Genomic DNA, 13,481 nt, shown 5'->3' with positions numbered 1-13,481 from the left:
TTTGTGATCTTATATGGGCATGGTTTGTGGTGCCCCAAAACAATTACAATGGTAACACCAAAGGTCACTAATCACCTTAACAGATATAATAATGAAAAAGTCTGAAATATGGTGAGAATTACGAAAATGTGACGCAGAGACACGAAGTGAGCACATGGTGTTGGAAAAATGACACCAATGTACTTCTTTCAAAATTAGAGTCAATCCTCTCAAACCCTGCCACTGCTTTCTCAACTAACTTTATGTAATATGCTAAATCCCTGTTATTTCAACATTGTTTACAGCATCTTCGCCAGGAATAGATTACATCTCAAGAAACCACGTTATTTGCTCATCCATAAAAAGCAACTCTCATCTCTCCAAGTTTGATCATAAGATTGCAGCAATTCAGTCACATCTTGCTGGACACAGTTACCACAACCCTTCAATTTGTTAAAAAACAAACAAACAAAAAAACACACAGCATCAGCAAAGCACAATAAAACAAAGTAGGCCTATTTTAAAAGTGTTGAGGAACATGATGAGATATTTTATGAAAAATCCTTAAGTCTGGGTTTTTCTGATGTTTTTCTCATGGCTAGATATGGTTTATCTATTTCAAGGAAAATAAAGAGGTAAAGTGCCATTTTCATTGTACCATTTCAAGGGGATACACTATCAACATATATTTATAATTGGCATATATACTATATATACTATAAGTAACAACTTATTAATGATGTTAACCTTGATTAACTCACTAAAGCAGTATTTTCCAGGTATCTTGATTGTACAGATGTTATTTTTCCCCTCATTTTCATACTATATTCTTTAGAAGGAAGTCACTATATGCATCTCATGCTTAAGTGGTGAGCAGTTATGCTGTATCTACTTGATGGCGGAGTATTTAAATAAATTATTGAGAATTCTCTATAAATTATTTGGAATTTTTCTAATAATGAGTTTTCAATGTCATCCAGAAACTTATCTCTAAATCCAATTTCATTTGTATTACACAAAATTAATAATACATTTTAATTATAAAAATGCATTGAGTTACTACAAATTCCTGTTATGAATAGAAAAGTAATTCTCATGAAGATATTTTATTCCTGCTCTAAAATCTTGGACAAACACTTTTTTTTTTTTTTTTATGAATGACCCAGACTCTTCAGGAAGACAAGCACATTTTAATTTGGACATATTTCCATATGTGAAACTTTGACTTACCTGTTTTAGAATATCTTTTAAAAACAAATTACCATAGTTGTATATGGTAAACTTAATGAGCTGGTCTCTGGTACCACTTTGTGTCTCTCCGTGGTATGGTCCTAAATCATTTCTTTCGGTGATCTCACTTTTGTCAGGTAATTCTCAGGAACAATTTTAGTTCTTTTTCCCTTTTATTGAGCGTTTCTTGACTCAATTCAGTGAACAATACTTGTGAGAACAGAAGTGAGTGACCTTTTTAATGGACTCTCACCTGGTATAGGGATGTCTCTGTAACCTTTTGACACCCAGTACTATGTAGCTCAGAATCTTTAACACTTCAGATGTAATTTCTGATATCTATCAGTTTTGAGGAAAACCAAATTTAGACCTTACAGTGGCAGGTCAAAAACTGGGAAGTCATTACCTCAGATGCTGGAAAAGAAGTTTCCTCAAGAGTAAATAAGATAATGGTCCATTTATTAACCATTTGGAAAAATCTTTGGGTTGTCAAAGAATAATATCCAAGCCCAAGAGTTGTGTTTTCCTCTCCTACAGGATTTCTTATATACAATCTTATTTATTCCAAGTAATAAGCCAATTACAGAAGCTCAGGTCTGTGAGTAACTATTACAGAAAGGCAAAGAAAGTGACACATATACTATGAATTCATAGGCTATTTCTGGCTGAAATAGTTTCATGCTACCTTTTTTAAGAGAAACTTTCACACTTTGAGAAAATTGTTTTGAGAACTAATAAATAATGAAAGGAGTAAAGCCGAGGGGTTGTCTTGTCAATTTATGACTAACTCTGAAGTATTTAGTGGGCATGCTAAAAACAAAAATAAGTATAAATACTTCTAATAATCCTATAACTTTTTATATCAATGAAACTTACTTGTCTTCAGTATGAAGGACTGTCAGATATCCATGGCAGGAAATGAAAATGGCAGCTCGGGTTGTGGTGACTGTGTTGACCTAAAAAGTGAGGGCAGAAGATACAGACATATTTTTGCTTCTGGAAGTTGACTTCCTATGTCCTTATAGATGACACAAAGGATGTGAGATGTAGAGGACACATGGACTTTGCCAATGCATTAAACCTGCTAGTAACTGGTTATTTCCTAAAAAGCTCTTATAAGAGGAAATAGGGTTCTCTAAAGTCACTACTCTTCGGCTATGTCAAAAATCTGACTCTATTTGCCTGTCCTTGAGATACAGTGCTGAATATAAACAGATCCTGGAATGGGAGAGATGACAAACCAGTGCAGTTCAACATGGTGTTGCTGTAAATCTAGAAGACTTACATGAGTCAGAATTAAAAGTTGGATTGCCCGCAAATCAGTTTAAATGTTGTGAATACGGCAATGATATGATATCTGAGCTGAAGTGGGTGCCTGTATAAAATTAAATGGGTTCTGAAATTTAATTGTCTCAGTGGCACCAGTATCCTAATGGGGCTCTGAAATCAGTGTATATCAAAGCTAGTGCTAGGCAAACTTGTTTGGTGGCAATTTTATCTTCATTGTTACTTTATATCTCTAGATTCACTCTTTTTATCAAGTTATTTAATAATTTGGTCCCCCTTACATATAAACTATGCCCATCCTGGGTGTGTTTGACCAATTGTTTGTTCTTTTCTTGCTGTGCTCTGTGTAACAGGAGTGATAATCTTGTATTTTCCAGGCAACCCTGTCATCTGCTTCTGAGTGGTTTTGGACAAAGGTAGGCACAGATAAAAATTAATTAAAGAAATAGAAAATACAGGGTATTTCTCTCTCGCTCGCCCTTTCTCTCTGAATTAGGTAGTATCCAGAATCTGTGTATCCTTTGTGGCTCCCACTTTTTCAGGACATGTCCACATGATTGTAGCTTCTGCCTGTTAACACTATCTTCTGGCTTAGGTTGAACCTCCTCTTTGTTTATCCCTCCTAATTAGTATTGGTAGTGACTTCCTACTGTGAGATATTTGGCTTCTCCATCATCTGTGTAACCAAACCTCTGCATTACAGTCCTGTTATGGAAAATACTTGAAATGATTTCTTATATCCTGGATAGTTATCACTGATTCAAAATGTAGTTATTTAACATAAGTATAATCTCATGACTCATTAAACTAAGCTCATGTTGATATTAGATAACTGATATTTCATCTGCACCCTTCCTGCCTTAAAGATCTAGACAATATCAGCTCAAAATTTTACTGTATTTTAGGGGAAAGTTCAATATTCTCCCTAGTATGTCTTTACATTCCTGATGTTCTTTTTTTAGTGACCTCCAGCTAAGAGTTCCATCTTCTTCTAAATTATTTAAGCTTATTAATTTTCTTTTCACTGAGTAGGTGCTCTCTATATTTACACTAACTACACAGAAGTGGAATCAGTCCTTTCTGTGATTTGAACATACATTAAAAAATTTCAAAATATTAAAAAAGTGACACAAACAAGCCATCCAACGCCACCACCATTACACTTCTCTGGGATATTTTCTTTCTCTTCCTGTCTCCTCCTCCCTATCCTCCTTAACTTCAGCACAATTTTTCCTCCAATTGCCTCAATAAACATCTAACTCATTTCTTCTACTTTTCAAAACAATTTTCAAAGTCAACTACAAAATTACTTCTGCATCTATAACTCCGTCATAGTGTTCAGTGAGCAAACAAATAAATTATTTCATTTCATAAGATGTATACCCTTTAGTAAGCAGTATTGTTTGCAAAAAGCATTTTTCTTTTATTTCACATGAATCAATTCTTTGATTTCATTTATCATTTTCCTTCCTCAAGCCATTCCAGCTTCCCTCTAGTTTGAGCTACACATTTTTATAGTTGTTTTAATTATTGATGTTTTGCTTTTATTTATTTTAATTCTACATACATCAGAAAAAAATGGAGTTTCTCTTGTGTCTAATACCATCAAAGTGAGATGGAGCCTAGGGATTTAGTGTAAAAAAAAGGATCTTTTATATGTTTTTCTCTCTTTCCAAGAGTTCTCAATTTAGCGTATTAGTTATTTATTGCTGCATAACAAATTATCCCAAATAACAATGGTTAGTTTATTTTTTCAGTATGACTGCTAATATAGCACTGAAAATATACCTTGGATTAAAAAGACTGGTTACACAACTACAGCAGAAATTTTGACTGGATAATAGGAGACTCTGGATTTTTTACAGAAAAAGAGAGAACTGGATAGTTTCAAAAGTAAATATGAAAGTAAGGACATAATGAGATAAGAGAAGAAATAAAGTAAGACTTCCAAGATTCTAGCCTGCATCCTCTAGCGGTTGCTGTACTATTCATTCATTTACAAAGAAGGAAGAGTTTTGCAACTGGAGAGGGGAAATGATGTCTTATGCTTTTTAAAATTTAAGTTTGAAATATTTATAGGAGATATACATGAAGATATCATAAGATTAAATATAAACCTAGGACTCAAAGAAAGTTATAGAAGAGACAATGGCAGTCATTATCAGATATATATGTACAGAAACACTATTGAATTAATATAAACATTGTCTCCAAAGAAACCGAAGTTTCTTTCTAAAATTGAAATCCAAGCTCTCTTACAAGCCTATATTTTCTGACAGTAACATTAAATATATATATATATATATTTTAGACCATTCTTTTGTTTTTTTTTCACTTATTTTTCTGATCAAAAAATTTAAACAGTTCCTTTAGGTAAAAGCATGCAAGGTCATTCCCTGGAAAATGATCAGCTTCTTTGATTTCCACCCATTTGGAGTAGCTTTCTCTAGTACAATTTGTAATTGATAATATTAACATGTCCCTGAATTCTCTAAGACTTTTGCCACTATATAATTTAATAGACATTAGACATTTTATTATATTAATAAAGGTTTTTATATTTAAATTTGTTGGAAACTGCTACCTTGTTATCCAGCACTTTCATTTTCAAAACATAAGTGAATTCAGTCCCATTTTCTTGCAGCTCAACTCTCTGAAGCAAACTAATGTGATAAAATAATACCTGTTATGGTGTTGATGAATGATAATGAAGTCAGTGACACTCCCATTTAGGTATTTCATTTGCATTTTAAAAGGAACCTCCTAGATATGTAGGATCTGTAAAAATAAGATAAAACAGTAATAGAGATTAGTAGATGGGCAAATGTGAGAGTATAAGCAGGACACTCAGCAGCTAGAGCTGTTTTTGCTCTCTGTGTACCCTCAGTCTGGACTGCTGTGAATGTTGTTTCCCCAGAAGAAAACATCCTCCCGAAACACTTGTAAATTTGAACTTCAACAAAAATTGTCTCAAAGTGCAAGAATAGAGGGAAAATAATTTATCATTCATCTTTGCCTTTGATGTCAATGATCGAACAGAGAATCCTGTTTACCTTTAACATAAATGATAGTAAAGCCACACAAAGTATTCTGAAATAATCATTGCAATATTTCAAACTCACCTGGGGTCTGGCAATACACTGCAGGTCTAAAATCAAAATGAAATAAAATAAATATATGGCTACTGTGTTACAACCCAGCCTGGCATGCTAAATAGTGTTAATCTCTTCAAGCCTAGATTTTAGTTTAATTGTGAGACTGAGAATCTGTTATGAATATAGCTTTATAACCTTCAGACCTCAAAGATAGCATTGTGTGTTGAGTTGGAAGAGCTGTGTTTGAGTTCTTATTCAGCCTATAGATATGTAACAAAGGGCTAATGTTTTCTATTTAAAGTATTATATGGTATAGATACTCAGTCTTTTCTCTCTATTTTGCCTGCCTTCATTCAGAATAAGTTACGTAGGCAATGAGAATGCTCAGATAACCCTGAGAATACTCAGATAAAAAACTGCTTTCCCTTCATTCACAGAAAGTTATGTAAACCATTAAATAATTCAGATAAAACACTGAAAACACAGGCATCCTTTTCCTGCAAAATATATCCATTTTAATACATTTAATGCTAGTTTTAAATCATTCTTAAGTAGTGTGTATTTAACTAATATTTTATAATGCATTTTTAATGAAATTTTATTCATGAATTTTAACTCTTTTGACATTCTCTATGTTTCTATGTAAATTAAATATGTTTTCTTTCACCCATTGTCATCTACAGGTGACTTTTGGTTCATCCTCTGTGTCATTTTACCACTCTAGTGACAGAAATGTGGGGCTCAATGACACATCATTACATCGATGCTATTAAAAAACAAATTCCTTCATACTGAATTTGTAAAAAAAAATCTAAATAGTTCTGATCTAGAGAAAGGAGTGAACTCATCAATGGTCTAATAAAAAAGAATGGAGTATTACTTTAAAGAAATTACAAATGGAGTTCTATTTTGCATGTATCAGCATTTCATGGATCAAACCAGTTCAATCCTGTTTTCTGGCATCAAACTTATCTTATGAAATCACTTATTTTTATTTATAATTTAAATGGATATTTGATGATTATATGTTTGATGAAGAGTAAACAATAAGGTTCATTATATTCTTAGTAATCAACTTCTTTTAGTTTCAGTTATTACAAATGCATGTGTATGTGTGTATGTGTGTGTGTGTGTTTTAAGATTGGACACACTTTCAGAAAAGAACCTATGCTATACCATTATGCACAAACACATAGGTTAAGGTCTTTGAAAAGGCGTCCAATCTTAAAAACAAAACAAACAAAACAAAACACATACAAAACTCTTGCTAGAATAAAGGAAATCATAGAAAATAGTTGGGTCTTGCAAGTAATGTCAATTTTTATTGTTTAAGTTTTTCTTTTTTCCTTTTTTTTTTTTTTTTTTTGAGACAGAGTCTCGCTCTGTTGCACAGGCTGGAGTGCAGTGGCGCGATCTCGGCTCACAGGCCTCCCAGGTTCAAGTGATTCTCCTGCCTCAGCCTCCCGAGTAGCTGAGACTACAGGTGTGTGCCACCAGGCCCAGCTAATTTTTTGTATTTTTAGTAGAGATGGGGTATCAGCATGTTAGCCAGGATGGTCTCTATCTCCTGACCTCGTGATCTACCCTCTCCTCGGCCTCCCAAAGTGCTGGGATTACAGGCATGAGCCACCAGGCCTGGACACTTTTTAAAAATCTTTTGTTCCCTTTCTTACATGTGTAAAAGCCTAGGTGGAATAGTGCGTTGTTCAGCCACCAATTTCAGTTAAATGTGAATGAAGGTTGTTTTCTTTTTTCTTCCCTTTTCTCTGTTTGTTTTATAAATTGATTTTTTTTTTTATTTCAATAGGTGTTTGGGGAACAGATGGTGTTTGGTTATATGAATAAGTACTCTAATGGTGATTTCTGAGATTTTGGTGCACCCATCACCCAAGCAGTGTACAATGTACCCAATGTGTACTCTTTTACTCCTCACGACCCTCCCACCATTTCTCCCAAGTCCCCAAAGTCTATTGTATCATTCTTACGCCTTTGTGTCCTCATAGCTCTGTTCCCACATATGAATGAGAACATACGATGTTTGGCTTTCCATTCCTGAGTTACTTCACTTAGAATAATAGTCTCCAATACCATCCAGGTTGCTGCAAATACCATTATTTCATTCCTTTTTATGGCTGCGTAGTATTCCATGGTATAAACACACACACACACACACACACACACACACACATATATTTTCTTTATCCACTCTTTGATTGATGGACATTTGGGCTCATTCCATTTTTTGCAATTGCAGATTGTGCTGCTATAAACATGTGCGTGCAAGTATCTTTTTGTTGTAATGACTTATTTTCCTCTGGGTAGATACCTAGTAATGGAATTGCATGATCAAATGGTAGATCTACTTTTAATTCTTTAAGGAATCTCCACATTGTTTTCCATAGTGGTTGTATTAGTTTACATTCCCACCAACAGTGTAAAAGTGTTTCCTTTTCACCACATCCACGCCAAGATCTATTATTTTTTATTTTTTATTTTATTTTGGCCATTCTTGCAGCAGTAAGATGGTAGCACATTGTGGTTTTGATTTGTATTTTCCTGATAATTAGTGATGTTGCACATTTTTCTATATGTTTGCTGGCCATTTGTATATCTTTTTTTGAGGATTGTCTTTTCATGTCCTTAGCCCACGTTTTGATAAGATTTTGTTTGTTTGTTTGTTTCTCACTGATTTGTTTGAGTTCTTTGTAGATTCTGCATATTAGTCCTTTGTTGGATATATAAATTGTGAAAATTTACCCCGAATTACTGGGTTGTCTGTTAACTCTGCTAATTATTTATCTTGTTGAGCAAAAGCTTTTTGGTTAATTAACTGCCATCTATTTACAATATCTTTTTTTTTGTGGCATTTGCTTTTGGGTTCTTAGTCATGAACTCTTTGGCAAAGCCAATGTCTGCAATGGTTTTTCTGATGTTATATTCTAGAATCTTTATGGTTTCAGGTCTTACATTTAAGACTTTGATGCATCTTGAGTTGATTTTTATATAAGGTGAGAGATGAGGATCCAGCTTCATTCTTCTACATGTGGCATGCCAATTATCCCAGCATCATTTGCAGAATAGTTTGTCCTTTCCCCACTTTATGTTTTTGTTTGCTTTGTTGAAGATCAGTTGGCTGTAAATATTTGGCTCTATTTCAGGGTTATACATTCTGTTCCATTGGTCTATGTGCCTATTTTTATACCTGTACCATGCTGTTTTGGTGACTATGGCTTTATAGTATAGTGTGAAGTCAGGTAATGTGATACCTGCAGATTTATTCTTTTTGCTTAGTCTTGCTTTGGCTATATGGCCTCTGTTTTAGTTCCGTATTAATTTTTCAGATTGTTTTTTCTAGTTCTGTGAAGAATGATGGTGGTATTTTAATGAGCATTGCATTTAATTTGTAGGTTGCTTTTGGCAGTATGGTCATTTTCATGATTTCGATTCTACCCATGAGATGAGCATGGAATGTGTTTCCATTTGTTTGTATCGTCTGTGATTTCTTTCAGTAGTGTTTTGTAGTTTTCCTTGCAGAGGTCTTTCATCTTCTTGGTTAGGTATTTTTTTGAAGTATTTTATTTTTTATGCAGTTATTGTAAAAGTGGTTAAGTTCTTAATTTGATTCTTAGCTTGGTCGCTGCTGGTGTATAGCAAAGCTACTGATTTGTGTACATTAATTTTTTATCCTGAAACTTTGCTGAGTCATTCATCAGTTCTAGGAGCTTTTTAGATAAGTCTTTAGGGTTTTCTAGGTAGACGATCATATCAGCAGATAGTGACAGTTTGACTTCCTCTTTACCAAATTGGATGTCTTTTATCTGTTTCTGGTCTGATTGCTCTAGCTGGGACTTCAAGTACTGTGTTGAATAGAAGTGGTGAAAGTGGGCATCCTAGTCTTGTTCTGGTTCTCAGAAGGAATGCATTCAGCTTCTTCCCATGCAGTATAATGTTGGCTGTGGGTATGTCATAGATGGTTTTTATTACCTTAAGGTATGTCCCTTCTATTCCACTTTTGCTGAAGGTTTTATTCGTAAAGGATGCTGTATTTTATCAAATGCTTTGTCTGCATCTATTGATATAATCATGTGACTTTCGTTTTTAATTCTATTTATGTTGGATATCACATTTATTGACTTGCAGATATTAAACCATCCCTGCATCCCTGGTATAAACCCACTTGATCATAGTGGATTATCTTTTTAATATGATGTTGCATTTCATTAGCTAGTATTTTGTCCTTGTGCTCAACAGGGATATTGGTCTGCAGTTTTGTTGTTCTTGTTGTAGTTGTGATGTCCTTCTCTGGTTTTGGTATTAGGGTGATACTGGCTTTATAGAATGATTTAGGGAGGATTCCGTCTTTCTTTACTTTGTGGAATAGTATCAGTAGAATTCGTTTGAATTCTTCTTTGAATGTCTGAAGGAATTCAGCTGTGAATCCGTCTGATTCCGCACTTTTTTTAGCTGGGAATTTTTTTTATTACCATTTCAATCTCACTGCTTGTTATTGGTTTGTTCAGAGTTTCTTTATCTTCCAGGTACATTCTAGGAGAGTTGTTTATTTCCAGGAATTTATCCATCTCCTCTAGGTTTTCTAGTTTATGTGCATAAAGGTGTTCATAGTAGACTTGAATAATCTTTTGTATTTCTGTGGTATCAATAGTAATATCTCCCATTTCATCTCTAATTGAGCATACTTCAAACTTCTCTCTTCTTTTCTTGGTTAATCTCACTAACGGCCTATCAATTTTATTTCTCTTTTCAAATAACTAGCTTTTTTTTCATTATCTTTTGTAGTTTTTTTGTTTCAATTTCATTTAGTTCTGATCTTATATTCATGATTTATTTTCTTCTGCTCTGTTTGAGTTTGTATGGTTCTTGTTTCTCTGGTTCCATGAGGTGTGACCTTAGATTGTCTATTTGTGCCCTTTTAGACTTTTTGATATAGGCATTTAATCCTATGAACATTCCTCTTAGCACCACTTTTGCTGTATCCCAGATGGTTAGATAGGTTGTGTCACTATTATTCAGTTCAAAACGTTTTTAATATCCACTTCACTTTATTGTTGACTGCTGATCAATCAGGAACAGTTTATTTAATTTCCATGTATTTGCATGGTTTTGAAGGTTCCTTTTGGAGTTGATTTCTAGTTTTATTCCACTGTGGTCTGAGAGAGTACTTTATATAATTTTGATTTCCTTAAATTTACTGAGACTTATTTGTGGCCTATCATATGGTTTATCTTGTAGAATGTTCCATATGCTGATGAACAGAATGTATATCCTGCAGTTGTTGGGTAGAATGTTCTGTAAATATCTATTAAATCCATTTGCTGTAGGGTATAGTCTAAGTCCATTGTTTCTTTGTTGACTTTGTATCTTCATGACCTGTCTAGTGCTGTCAGTGGAGTGCTAAAGTCCCTATATTAGTTCATTTTCAACATTAGTACTGAGATGTGAGGTATTATTATCCTATTCATCATGCTATTTGTTGCCTGAAAACCTTGTTTGTTTCACTGTGTTATTGTTATATAAGTCCTGTGAGATATATGCTTTAAGGAGGTTCTATTTTGGTTTATTTCGAAGTCTTATAGCTCCTTTTAGCGGTTCTTGTAGTGCTGGCTTGGTAGTGGCGAATTCTCACAGCTTTTGTTTGTCTGGAAAAGACTGTATCTTTCCTTCATTTATAAAGCTTATTTCAGTGGATACAAAATTCTCGGCTGATAATTGTTGTGTTTAAGGAGGCTAAAAATAGGACCCCCAATCCCTTCTGGCTTGCAGGGTTTCTGCTGAGAAATCTGCTGTTAATCTGATAGGTTTTTCTTTATAGGTTACATGATGCTTTTGCCTCACTGCTGTTAAGATTCTTTCCTTTGTCTTGACTTCAGATAACCTAATGACTATGTGCCTAGGCAATGATCTTTTTGCGATGAATTTCCCAGGTGTTCTTTGAGTGTTTTGTATTTGGATGTCTAGATCTCTAGCAAGGCTGGGGATGTTTTCTTTGATTGTTCCCTCAGGTATGTTTTCCAAACTTTTTGATTTCTCTTCTTCCACGGAAACACCAATTATTCTTAGGTTTGAATGCTTAACATAGTCCCAAACTTTTTGGAGGCTTTGTTCATTTATTTATTACTTTTTTGTCTTTGATGGATTGGGTTAATTTGAAAGCCTTGTCTTCAAGCTCTGAAGTTCTTTCTTTTGCTTGTTCTATTCTATTGCTGAGACTTTCCAGTCACTTTGGATTTCTCTAAGTGTATCCTTCTTTCTATAAGTTGTGATTGTTTTTATTTATGCTATCTATTTCACTGAAGGTTTTTTCTTTAATAACCTGTATCATGTTTTTGATTTCAAGTTGGATTTCACTTTACTCTGATGCCTCATTGATTAGCTTAATAATCAACCTTCTGAATTTTTTTTCTGGCAATTCAGAAAAAATGGATTTGGATCCATTGCTAGTGAGCTGGTGTGATCTTTTAAGGGTGTTAAAAAACCTTGTTTTGTCATGTAACCAGAATTGTTTTCTATGTTTTCTTCTCATTGGGTAGACTATGTCAGAGGGAAGATCTGGGACTCAAGAGCTGCTGTTCAGATTTTTTTGTCCCACCGCGTGCTCCCTTGATGTGGTATTCTTGTGCCCCCTCCGCCTAGGGATAGGGCTTCTTGAGAGGTGAACTTCAGTGATTGTTTTTGCTTTTTTGGATCTAGCCACCAAGCAGAGGTACTGAGCTCTGGGCCAGTACTGGGGAGTCCTCTGATGTGATTCATCTTCAGGTCTTTCAGCTGTGGATACCAGTAACCTGCTCTGATGGAGATAGTAGGGGAGTGAGGTGGACTCTGTGAGGGTCTTTGGTTGTGTTTTTGTTCAGTGCGCTGGTTTTGTGTTGGTTGCCCACCAGGCAGGAGGTGGCGCTTTCAAGAGTGCATCAGCTGTGGTACTATAGGGAGGATGCAAACTTGCCCTAGGAATGTCTGGTTAAGTATTCAGGTTTCTCAGCCAGTGGACAAGGCCATAGAGCTCCCAAGAGATTATGTCCTTTTTCTTTGGCAACTACACTGGTTAGAGAAAGACCACCGGGTGGTAGCAGGGATAGGCATGTCTTAGTTCAGGCTCTCCTTGGGTGGGGCTTGCTGCAGCTGCTGTGTGGAATGGGAATGTGGTTCCCAGGCCAATGGAGTTATATTCCCAGGTGTATTAGGTTGCCTCTGCTGAGTCGTACAGGTCACCAAAGAAGTGGGGGAAAGTCAGCAGTCGCAGGACTCACCCTGCTCACACACAGCCCACAGTCCTAAAGGCCAGTCTTACTCCCACTGTGTCCGCCCAACAACACTGAGTCTATTTTTAGGCAGCTGGTGACCAGGGCTGAGAACTTGCCTCAGACCACCAGCATCCCTGCTGAGAAAGCAAGTACCCTCACAATGTTTTGGCATCTCAGGGAGCCTGCAGTAGCAATCCAGTTCCTTCAAAGGGTCAGATAATTCTCTCAGCTTTCCTGGTATTTTCCTGTGGTGGTTCTTGGAGCAAAATTTTATGATGTAAGTCTTCACACACTGCTCTGTCTGTCCAAGCAGGAACTGCAAGCTAGTCCTGCCTCCTATCTACATTTTTAATCAGAGCTCTCTAAATTATTCTGAAAGTTATTTTCTGGAGGCTAGGTGTTTCCCGTAATGGGAGGATTGTTTGTACAAACAATTCTATTAAAAACTTCTAAAACTCTGCGTAAGATATATTTTAAAATATCTTCTTAAAATCACTGCAGGTCTTGTAAGAAAAGAAATAATTATTAGACTGAAATCAAAGGGAAAACTAGAACTAATAGAAGTATTTGTTAGTTACATAAATGTGAATATTTGTATTGACATATCTATAGTTAAAAAATATAGAACAAA

At 35.1% G+C, this 13,481-nt stretch overlaps 1 protein-coding gene across 18 annotated transcripts in view; it reads left to right on the top strand.

Annotated features, from left to right (window-relative positions):
• The window catches only part of LOC101154628 (protein eyes shut homolog), a 460,684-nt gene that overhangs the window by 137,958 nt on the left and 309,245 nt on the right, over positions 1–13,481 (top strand). For 5 of the 18 annotated variants that reach the window (XM_055391334.1, XM_055391332.1, XM_055391320.2 and 2 more), the window contains one exon: positions 2,874–2,912. The exons of the other annotated variants lie outside the window; for them this stretch is intronic. The gene's annotated coding sequence lies outside the window, so the exon portion shown is untranslated. The remainder of the gene's footprint in view (positions 1–2,873; positions 2,913–13,481) is intronic. 18 annotated transcript variants of the gene reach the window in all.

This window comes from Gorilla gorilla, chromosome 5, assembly GCF_029281585.2.
Source record: "Gorilla gorilla gorilla isolate KB3781 chromosome 5, NHGRI_mGorGor1-v2.1_pri, whole genome shotgun sequence".
In the NCBI taxonomy this organism is placed as follows: Eukaryota; Metazoa; Chordata; class Mammalia; order Primates; family Hominidae; genus Gorilla; species Gorilla gorilla.
This window is presented reverse-complemented; position numbering and strand designations above follow the sequence as displayed.